The sequence below is a fragment of the Silene latifolia genome, chromosome 10, assembly GCF_048544455.1.
Source record: "Silene latifolia isolate original U9 population chromosome 10, ASM4854445v1, whole genome shotgun sequence".
Lineage (NCBI taxonomy): Eukaryota > Viridiplantae > Streptophyta > Magnoliopsida > Caryophyllales > Caryophyllaceae > Silene > Silene latifolia.
The window spans coordinates 114346817-114359534 of record NC_133535.1 but is presented as its reverse complement, the minus strand read 5'-3'; the positions used below and the strand labels follow the sequence as shown (position 1 = coordinate 114359534).

The 12718-nt window shown below is 38.1% G+C and overlaps 1 long non-coding RNA gene across 1 annotated transcript; it reads right to left on the bottom strand.

The window, feature by feature from the left end:
• Positions 1-8243: 8243 nt before the first annotated feature.
• On the bottom strand, positions 8244-10892 carry LOC141609135 (uncharacterized). The gene is made up of 3 exons (XR_012527239.1): positions 10683-10892; positions 10516-10583; positions 8244-8348 (listed from the first exon to the last, which is right to left on the bottom strand). It is a non-coding gene; the product is annotated as an uncharacterized LOC141609135 (long non-coding RNA).
• Between the last annotated feature and the right edge of the window lie 1826 nt (positions 10893-12718).

Sequence of the window (12718 nt, the reverse complement as noted above, 5' to 3'; positions counted from 1 at the left end):
TCTTTCTTTTATGTGATATTGTGTCTTTATGTGAAAATAAGCTTTCTGATTAGGTCATGCCATCTATTTATAGTGATAAGGTAGGTCTTATAGAGCGGTATTAGGAAACTATGACTTGTTATATTAGTATTATTATACAAATACAATTATTACTATTATTACTAAAATTTCCAAGTTAAACTCCTTTATCATGGGTAACTCAACCCCTCGGTCAATATTACCCGACTCATCTATTATTTTATTATTAATTATCGTATTATTTGCATTTACTATTATAAATTCCATTTATTAGTTATTCGAATTACGTAAACTATTCTTATAAATAATTATCAAATTACGCAGTATTACAGTCTTCCCCCCTTAAAATGAACTTCATCCCGAAGTTCGCCCAGGAATACTATAAAATTCTCTATAAACATTTACCTATTCCAACCTATGATCATTGCAGCATGATTAACTATTTATTATTATTAAGTTATATCAACTTATTAGAATGGATCACAAAATAAAGTCGAAACACAGAAATGCATCTCAAAATAAACTCAAAACATGAGGTGTCACATTCTACCCTCCTAAAATAAACTTCGTCCCGAAGTTTCAGAACTACTACTACCCGAGGAAAGATGGTCTAACTTTTTAAACATTCTATACTTACAATCAAGACAGGGTGTAGTCAATTGTATTCTATATTACCCCTCCTTTGGTTCCCCTATCATCACTCCTACATCTCAACTATCATAGGTTAAGAATTGATAAAGCATTTATATTGAACTTTGGTAAAACTCGCGTTTTCAGAAATCAAAATCAAACTATGACTTTCAAAAATCACTGTTAAATAACCGTTACATTAATCTTTGAGTTTTTATACTTTCCAGAAAATATAGGGAGTTTTCAAAACATGAGAAAAAGAATCGAATTCAAATCTTGAGAAAAACATTTTATAAAGACTTTTACAATTCAATTGGTCCAAACACAAACTGATCAGCAATTTGTCAAAAACTTGGGTCATCTTGTAAAATCACTATTAATTGTCAAAACGTTATCTTGCAACGTGGCTTATCAAATTGAAAACACATTTGAATCTTTTAAACAGTGGAGTTGGAATTAAACAAAAATATTAAATGAGAAATTTCACAAAATCGTTTGTCGAAAACATAACTGTACAGGAACATTCTGACCAATGTCCACTAAATTATTTATTTCTCCTAAACCGTAAAACTTTTATATATGAGACCAACGACATTAGAAATCTAACTCACTGAGTTATCACTCATAAAAATTTCGTTCATCGATAATTTACAGGCAATAAATGGCAGCCAAAACAAACAGGGCTAAAATTCTGAGAATTCCAGTTTCCAGCACTAGTACACTCCCGACTAAGTCATATGCCCTCATAAGCAATCTACCCATGCTAAACTATCATAACTTGACATCATACACCACACACCTCTATTGCTAAATAAAGTAATTAACATGGTTCAGGGATCACATAACCGCATATCACTAGACATGATACTACTATTTCATCTAACATTCAACATTTGATCAAGTAATAATCAAATAATCTCAAAACATTCTCATCCTTGTCGAATAATATTTAACAATCATGATTTTTTTTTTCATCAAATACTCCATCTAGTCACCCAACTTGGGTCTTAATCTCCCAACACTTTTAGCAACTACATCACATTCTATCCTCCTTAAAATCAGGGTTACGTCCTCGTAACCGCAGCCATCAATGAAACAATATGCAAACAAGGCAAACAAAACTCCTAAGAGAAATAAACTATATTCATTTTAAATTACCCCACACTGTAATATCTCTCAAGGTAACCGGTTCAAAACAAGAAGGGCCAAGGTACGAATTAAGGCTAGCTTCTTAACCGCACTAAGAGGGGCTCCTAACAGCTTCTACCCGGGGTTCATTTTAGTAGACACATCCTACATTCATTATTAAGTTCACTAGTTAGGCCTGAGGATCATTTTGCTCTGATACCACTTTGTAACACCCCTATTTATTCAAGAGTCTTTAGCTAGACATCCCAAGTAAATGAGAGCGTTACCATCTCGGTTTCCCGAGGTAGTGAATAACAAAGTACAACAAACCAAAGTACTTTAATTTAAACTTTAGAGATTACATGTTTATTAAAACTTAACCAACTAAACTTAAAATGAAATAAGATACAACTCGCTGCGGAAAATAAATAAAGTGGTTAAATAATCTATGTGGTCTAGACTTCTAGGTAGACTGGCCGAGTGCTCACGCATCCCATAGCTCCCAAGTCAGCTAATCTTTAATACCTGTCAAATCTGCTCCCCATTATGGTTCATCACAGGTGTTCACGAATACACAGTCAACCACGAGGTTGAGTAGGAATAACCACCACAACAGAAGTAAGATGAATACAATGAATATGCATGATAAGAAATGCCAATGCCAATATAATTAATCTCATCACCCGAAACACCCATTCATCCCGCCAATCCCTGGCCCGGGGCAGCCTCAACCCGAAGTTGAGTAACCAGGATAAACCTGAGGACACCCAGAGACAAGTTTGCAGAACCAGCCTGGGGCCTTACACCACCACGAGGGTATATGTGACACCCCGCGATAAAGCGGAAAATATAACTAATAAATTAAAGCGGAATTTGTGATATTTTTAAAACTTTTTATTACGAGCTAAAGATTAACACGCGGGTGCCAAAAACGAAATGAAACAAATACGATAATAGACAAATTTAGGTTATTACAACCCAAGTCTAGAAAGCGGGGAAAAGATATCCCACGAATAAACAAATAAAGGGTTTCTAACTAGCAAACTAAGGTCCAAGGGTTTAGTTCTCGCTAGCCCACACGTCTTCCCCACGTAAGCATCTTCACCACCTGTCATTCATGTAAACATGAACGTCACAGTCAGTGGGGAGTAACTCAAGGTTCTCCCAGCCACAATATGTCGAAATGCAAGTAAACAACCACTTAATAAAAACAAATTAATCACACATCATATATGAACAACAAAGAACAAGAGAGGATATAATTGATAATCATAATGAGATAGGCATAATACTTCCTTAATGAAATAGGCATGATACGATAGAATAAACATGCGATCAAGGGCATAGAACAATCAAGTCAACCAACTCATATTGACTCGACTCAACAAGTGTAAGACATATACTTAGGATGAACTCACAAGACAAACCATCTAGACTCCAACCTCTTGGTAGGACGACGATCATAATACGGTCCTAGTCTAAACCTGGATCCAGACTCTCGGGATGGACGTCACCCGATTCGACAAACGATATACCAATCGTATCCAAGACTCGAAACATGGCACACACTCATAACCAAAGGTCGAGTAACCTCTAATCGGAAATATGGCACACACTCGTAACCAAAGGTCCGAATAAAGGCGGAAGGATATCCTAATTCGGAAACATGGCACACACTCGTAACCAAAGGTCCGAAAGAGGAAAGATAACCCAATCCGGAAACATGGCACACACTCGTAACCAAAGGTCCGAAAGAGGAAAGATAACCCAATCCGGAAACATGGCACACACTCGTAACCAAAGGTCCGAAAGGGGTAAACAAGGAATGTCAAGTAGTCACACAATGTAAAACGTCACACTTGAGTCACAATAAGAGTAAGAATGATCATGCAAACATCATATGACACGGGACCATTAATGTCACATTCATACTCATGGCTTGCATCTCACCATGAGTACGGATGGGAACATCAATTCCGACGATCATATCGCAACTAGAGGGCTTATAGCTCACCCCTAGTATCCGATAGGACCAAGACTCTCACAACAGAACAATACAAGACATTATCAAGAATGTGACTCTTACAAGTACTAATAATGAATATCTCATACTCGTATTATATTAATGAATGTTCCATTTTATAGTTTAACATGCCGGTTAAATAAAATATAATGAGTGATAATACATAATTTACGTTATGTGAAATTTACGGGATAAAATGTGACCGTGTCCAAGGGACTCCTTTATGAGCCCAATAAACAAATTAAAGGGGAGTCCAACAATTAAATAACATTAAGCCCAACAAACAAGACATGTTAGACCCAACATATTACTCATGTAAAATCCAAATATTTAATCATGTGAAGTTCAACTATTTACTCACATAAAGCCTAACAAATTAAATCAATTGAGCCCAACCAACAAAACAAATGAATCCCACAAAATAAGCAAGTAAAAGAATGATATTTAATGAATCGCGTTATAAAAACACGAGACGGAAATTCAAATATATCAATTATCCAAACTTGCGCCAAAACACTTTACCCACGCCTCAAAAGAGCCAAAGGACAGCCCATACCCGTCACCAAACAACCAACAGCAACACCCCATAAACAGTACCTACTACCGCCTAGACAAGGCAGCCAAGTGCATCACAAAAACAGGTCACGAACAGCCTTTATTGCAGCCCGACAACCGTGTCGCACCACTACCAATCCCTGCCCAAAACAGTGTCACAGAGCAGGCTACCAGACCCGCCAACACATACTACACCGTGACAATTAGACACGATATTTACGAGTGCAAACCAGACTAAGCTTTCTTAATGAAATGAGTACTAGCAGATGATTTTGGACATGTAAAAGCAACACAAAAATAGTACAAAGATGTAGTATACATCCGTTCTCGGGTCCGTCCCAAAACGGAGGAGTAAACAGTCCATTTCCCGCTTAATTTCGAGACGGGACTCAACAAGCTCAGGGTACTGACAGCCCACGCAAATCTCTTCTAATAAGGCTAAGGGAGGGAATAAAACAGAAATAGTGATAGCACATAAACACTGGACACGCAGTGAACCCGACAACTCTTTCCCATACTCGATTCCAGCTTGAAACGAATTCAAGCTTCCCAAACAGCCGCGCGAAATCACTACTAACACCACGAACTTAACCACAGGTAAGAGGAAAACAGAAAGGACTAAACTTTACACACACAAAGGTGAAAAACGAGTAGGAAGGGTGAAATATCGACATTTTGTCGAGTAACCTATCACCGTTACCTTAAACGCTCCTTATTCTTCGAATAAACGGTCTCCAAAGCTTGAGTCTTCCACCGGGTCTTCGAAACCTTCAACAAGGAGCGAGAAAAGGAAGAAATTGAGGCAAAAATCGAAACTTTTATAAGACGGCGAGATTCGAAACCAACACAAAAACGAGTCTTTCTTACCGTGGAAGATGAAGGAGGAAATAAGGAGAACAATGGTACAAAAATTAAGGGGAATGGTGAAGAAATGGAACCGAAATCTGGGATTGAAGCTCTACAAAAATGGCGTCTTGAGGTCTGCTGGTTGTTGTTGCTTTGCTGATTTTGTTTTCGAAAAAGAAAGGGGATTGGGTGGTTGGGAATTGTGAGTGAGGGTGAGAGAGTGAGTCATAGAATAAGATATTTGTTGAGTGTGTGTACGTGTTGTCGGGATCGGATTGGTTCAGATTAGTTCTAGTCTTATCAAGAGAAATGTGACGGTCTTATGTTAGACGGAAATTAAGACGGGCATTATTATTATCATTATCATGGTCATTATTATTATCCGACCAAAAATACGTATTTTATACAAATTAAACTTTAAAATATTCTTTTCATTAAAATCTTGCTTAGAGTGAATTAATAAAATTAAATAATTTAAAAATATAAAATAAGGTAATTGAACGGTTAAATAAATTTTAAATGTCAAAAATGCGAAATTCGCGGGTGTTACAATCACCCCACCTTTTAAAAAGTTTCGTCCTCGAAACTTGAAAGTAGAAATGAAAGGTTACATAAAATAAAACTGGAATTTTGGAATCGGTAACCAAAGCATTTAAAAAGGTTACAAATAGTAAGAATTAAAATTCTTTCAAAAGTTTCAAATAAAATTTTTCGACATAACCAGATTATCATCAAAGGAACGATAGTGTTCTCGTTACGTATTCAAGAACATCACATTCCAAATCAATGATAAGGTCAAAAGGCAAATCATTTGTATAAATCGAAAATCAAAATACTTTCATAAACATTAATGATGAGTTTTCAAAAGTGTAAGTCTCATTCATGGAACGAAATTGCTCTTGTCGTGCACACAAGAACACTTACTCTCCAAGTCAAAGACAAATTTAAAACAAAATCATTCGCCGACAAGCGTAGAACAAGTTATCAAACGTCTCCAATAACGAGTTCTATCATCCGATCAACGTTAAAATCAAAAGAGAAAGGTAATTTACTCAAATTTCTCTTGTAAGAGCCAAAAATGGAAATAGAAGTTTCACTTTTAAACTCAAAAGGGGGTCGAATTTCTGAAAATGAAATCTTAAACTTTGACAAAGAAGTCATAATTAGATCAAAGTTAACAGAAATTTGATAATATTCTAAGAAATCTCGGGTTTAGTAATCAAAATCATGATAGATAAGTTTATATTTAAAGAGCAAGTAGGGAATTAAACCAAGTTTTTATTTTCAAACCTTTAAATTAGGTAGGGTTTTGTAAAAGTAACATAAACTTTTGACATCGAAACAAAAATGGTAGCTTGAAATGTTTAGAAATTGTATGAAATGAAAAGCAATTTAGACAGCATAAATACCAGGTACGCTAACAGAGTCCTAACTTAACCGACAAAAAGAGCTATGATGAACTTCATAGGGTAAGAATTGAACTCAAAACAATAAGAATGTCAAGGGTAGAGTTTTCATAGGTCACTAGCATCAAATTTTAGGGGGGAGCAAGACGAAGCGAGGAAAAGAGGTATGAACGATAATGCTTATGGCCAAAGAAGAAAGGGAATTAGACAAGAAGGAAACGTCAGGTACTCATATCTCAACAACAACATCATCCAGAACTGTTCCGAAATCTTCCTAACAACAAAACTTATAAACATAGCACTCCCAAGGATTTCCTCAAAACACTCATGTTACTTCATCCTAATCTACTCCCTGAAACAAGGTACTCCACTATAAATGTGATCTCATCACTCCAAATCCTCCAACATCCACAAACAACTTCCACAAACAACTCCCACAAGATCAAGGTCAAGGTTTCCAGCAAAGCTATACTCATATCCAACTGGTGTCATCTATAAGTTTCCCAAAATGGTAAAATCCTCAATCAAGAGTCCTAATCTCAAGTTCTAAATTCTCAGAAAAGGTTCCTCAAATACTCCACAAGGTCCTCATATCCAAAGCGACTACGAAAGCCAATCACGAACTCGACTTAGTTAGTCAATCCTACATCCTCAAATCCACCATCCAATTTCATCCATTTTAAGTTAAGTACTAAGCACTAGTATCCCATGACACATCTCACTACATTTCCCAAGCCTTTCAAGTCCCAGACATAAACAACAAAGCCAAGCTCTATAACCTTAGTAACAAATGCAATTCAAACTTGACAACACAAATAATCCCACTAAACAACCGCAATCACTTTATCAAGGAACTAGGTATAAGAATCCCAAGTATGTCTCATCACATTACCTAAGTCTTTCCAACATCAAATCCTCTCAAAACCAGGATTAAGGGTCAACCACAAGCAATCTCCTCAAAGGTCAAAATCCCCAACCAAGGTCAACATCCCTCAAAAGAAAGAGTACTATAAAAGGGCGTTAAGGAGAATTAGCAAAGAACAAAGAACAAGGTAGGAGGGTACAAGAGTAACTTCCACGGAAAAGAAAAGAAGGTTAAGAAGAGGAAATAAGCATCAATAACTAAAGAATAAGGCAAGGTACACAAAGATTGAGAAACATCTTCGAGGAAGTAGAAGCATTCTTCAAAGTTGAACAAATCTTCCATTTTCAGCAATAGGCACCAAATCTTGATCTTCACGTTGGTAGGCTTACGGTCATTGATCTAAGGGCACAACAATTATTAAAATGGCAATCAACAAACATGTTAAAACCTAACAAGGAGCAAACACACTACAGACTACCACCTTAGGTCCTTAAGTCTACCCATCTCTCATCCATTATTCAAGGTCAAGTTCAATTTAAATTTGGGGTACACGTGTGTGCGTCGGGAGCAACATAGGCTCTGATACCAACAGTGACACCCCGCGATAAAGCGGAAAATATAACAAATAAATTAAAGCGGAATTTGTGATATTTTTAAAACTTTTTATTACGAGCTAAAGATTAACACGCGGGTGCCAAAAACGAAATGAAACAAATACGATAATAGACAAATTTAGGTTATTACAACCCAAGTCTAGAAAGCGGAGAAAAGATATCCCACGAATAAACAAATAAAGGGTTTCTAACTAGCAAACTAAGGTCCAAGGGTTTAGTTCTCGCTAGCCCACACGTCTTCCCCACGTAAGCATCTTCACCACCTGTCATTCATGTAAACATGAACGCCACGTCGTGGGGAGTAACTCAAGGTTCTCCCACCCACAATATGTCGAAATGCAAGTAAACAACCACTTAATAAAAACATATTAATCACACATCATATATGAACAACAAAGAACAAGAGAGGATATAATTGATAATCATAATGAGATAGGCATAATACTTCCTTAATGAAATAGGCATGATACGATAGAATAAACATGCGATCAAGGGCATAGAACAATCAAGTCAACCAACTCATATTGACTCGACTCAACAAGTGTAAGACATACACTTAGGATGAACTCACAAGACAAACCATCTAGACTCCAACCTCTTGGTAGGACGACGATCATAATACGGTCCAAGTCTAAACCTGGATCCAGACTCTCTGGATGGACGTCACCCGATTCGACAAACGATATACCAATCGTATCCAAGACTCGAAACATGGCACACACTCGTAACCAAAGTTCGAGTAACCTGTAATCGGAAACATGGCACACACTCGTAACCAAAGGTCCGAAGAAAGGCGGAAGGATATCCTAATTCGGAAACATGGCACACACTCGTAACCAAAGGTCCGAAAGAGGAAAGATAACCCAATCCGGAAACATGGCACACACTCGTAACCAAAGGTCCGAAAGAGGAAAGATAACCCAATCCGGAAACATGGAACACACTCGTAACCAAAGGTCCGAAAGGGGTAAACAAGGAATGTCAAGTAGTCACACAATGTAAAACGTCACACTTGAGTCACAATAAGAGTAAGAATGATCATGCAAACATCATATGACACGGGACCATTAATGTCACATTCATACTCATGGCTTGCATCTCACCATGAGTACGGATGGGAACATCAATCCCGACGATCATATCGCAACTAGAGGGCTTATAGCTCACCCCTAGTATCCGATAGGACCAAGACTCTCACTGAGAACAATACAAGACATTATCAAGAATGTGACTCTTACAAGTACTTATAATGAATATCTCATACTCGTATTATATTAATGAATGTTCCATTTTATAGTTTAACATGCCGGTTAAATAAAATATAATGAGTGATAATGCATAATTTACGTTATGTGAAATTTACGGGATAAAATGTGACCGTGTCCAAGGGACTCCTTTATGAGCCCAATAAACAAATTAAAGGGGAGTCCAACAATTAAATAACATTAAGCCCAACAAACAAGACATGTTAGACCCAACATATTACTCATGTAAAATCCAAATATTTAATCATGTGAAGTCCAACTATTTACTCACATAAAGCCCAACAAATTAAATCAATTGAGCCCAACCAACAAAACAAATGAATCCCACAAAATAAGCAAGTAAAAGAATGATATTTAATGAATCGCGTTATAAAAACACGAGACGGAAATTCAAATATATCAAGTATCCAAACTTGCGCCAAAACACTTAACCCACGCCTCAAAAGAGCCAAAGGACAGCCCATACCCGTCACCAAACAACCAACCGCAACACCCCATAAACAGTACCTACTACCGCCTAGACAAGGCAGCCAAGTGCATCACAAAAACAGGTCACGAACAGCCTTTATTGCAGCCCGACAACCGTGTCGCACCACTACCAATCCCTGCCCAAAACAGTGTCACAGAGCAGGCTACCAGACCCGCCAACACATACTACACCGTGACAATTAGACACGATATTTACGAGTGCAAACCAGACTAAGCTTTCCCAATGAAATGAGTACTAGCAGATGATTTTGGACATGTAAAAGCAACACAAAAATAGTACAAAGATGTAGTATACATCCGTTCTCAGGTCCGTCCCAAAACAGAGGAGTAAACAGTCCATTTCCCGCTTAATTTCGAGACGGGACTCAACAAGCTCAGGGTACTGACAGCCCACGCAAATCTCTTCTAAGAAGGCTAAGGGAGGGAATAAAACAGAAATAGTGATAGCACATAAACACTGGACACGCAGTGAACCCGACAACTCTTTCCCATACTCGATTCCAGCTTGAAACGAATTCAAGCTTCCCAAACAGCCGCGCGAAATCACTACTAACACCACGAACTTAACCACAGGTAAGAGGAAAACAGAAAGGACTAAACTTTACACACACAAAGGTGAAAAACGAGTAGGAAGGGTGAAATATCGACATTTTGTCGAGTAACCTATCACTGTTACCTTAAACGCTCCTTATGCTTCGAATAAACGGTCTCCAAAGCTTGAGTCTTCCACCGGGTCTTCGAAACCTTCAACAAGGAGCGAGAAAAGGAAGAAATTGAGGCAAAAATCGATACTTTTATAAGACGGCGAGATTCGAAACCAACACAAAAACGAGTCTTTCTTACCTTGGAAGATGAAGGAGGAAATAAGGAGAAGAATGGTACAAAAATTAAGGGGAATGGTGAAGAAATGGAGCCGAAATCTGGGATTGAAGCTCTACAAAAATGGCGTCTTGAGGTCTGCTGGTTGTTGTTGCTTTGCTGATTTTGTTTTCGAAAAAGAAAGGGGATTGGGTGGTTGGGAATTGTGAGTGAGGGTGAGAGAGTGAGTCATAAAATAAGATATTTGTTGAGTGTGTGTACGTGTTGTCGGGATCGGATTGGTTCAGATTAGTTCTAGTCTTATCAAGAGAAATGTGACGGTCTTATGTTAGACGGAAATTAAGACGGGCATTATTATTATCATTATCATGGTCATTATTATTATCCGACCAAAAATACGTATTTTATACAAATTAAACTTTAAAATATTCTTTTCATTAAAATCTTGCTTAGAGTGAATTAATAAAATTAAATAATTTAAAAATATAAAATAAGGTAATTGAACGGTTAAATAAATTTTAAATGTCAAAAATGCGAAATTCGCGGGTGTTACAGTATATAAACGGTGTCAGCCAGAATAAATCTGAAATACGTCACCCGAAGACTCTTACCACGACGTCTGCCAAGATAACCAGAATAATCAATGTAATGCTATGCCAATGTATGCAACCTCAATAATAATGTACATCACCACGAAGGGATGTCTGCTAGTATTAAACTGAATAACCAATGCAATAACAATAATCATCCATCATAAATAAACCAACCAGCCAAAGGCTTAAATCCATCCAACATATATTCCAGTACAAAATGCCATACAAATATCAGATATACAATAAAGCATTCAGTTGAGTAGTTATCCTACCTCGTCATCAAATTCCAAAAACGCAATCCGAGTAAATAGAAATCCAATTAACACGGCTTCTCACAACTCCGTCACCTAGACAAGTAATTATTATAATTACTAATTATATACTTTATTCAAATAATTCCATTAATTATAAATTAATTAATTAATTTTGTTAATTATAATTTCGTATAATTATAAATTCCGTTTTAATAAACAAACCCGTCCACCCAATAAATTCGTATCAACCCTATCACATTAAACCCACGTCACAACTCAACACACCCCCACAACACGTTTAAAAACCGTGTTCCACCATCCCCTTTAACCCGACAAATCCGACACCACTAGACCACCACTCATACCACCCAACCCCGTCACCACCAGCTTGCAACACCATGACCCCCGACGACCTCCAACCACCAGCCCAAGCGTCCCCTACAATTTGCACACTCACGCCCTAGCAACAACAACCACAAACATACCAATTACCGAAAACCCGACATCGACAAACACCGCGTACAAAACTCCTCTCCAACACCACCACAACCCAACTCAGCCACCACAGACCTAGCCCTCACCGTACCAAGCACCACCAACAAGACACGGCCACCCAATCCTGCCCTAACAACCACAACAATCGACACCAACGACACAACAATCCAAACCCGACAACACTCTCACACCAACCCACGGTTTTAACATCCCCCAGCTTAGCCAAGCTACCACCATTGCCACCACTGGTCCACGGTGACTCCAGGGTGGTCCCTCAATCCACTCGACTCAACAACATCTCCATAGCAACACCAACAACGGTTGCAGCAACAACAACAAATAATTCCTCCTCTGTTTTCGAATTTCTGGCCACCACCACCATGAACTACCACCTACGTCCACCCTAAGCCACCCACCATGGTTGACTAACCTCCTAGGTCTCACCCCTAGCGCAGTCTGGTCCAAGACACACGAAACGGGGTCAAAACCGTGTAACATTCACGGTTCAACTCCAACAAACACCAATATAAAACGCCAGCCAAACCCCCTTCCTCCGACGGTCAACGGCAGTATGACGTGGGTCTGGCCATTCCCTGGTGTTTCCCGGTCACACTCACGATCAAAGCAAGTCCTATGGTGGTCTAAATAACAAGTTATAACAAAGCAAAGAGTATACATGAGACGGTCTTAAAATATTACCTTGAGACGATAAAAGACG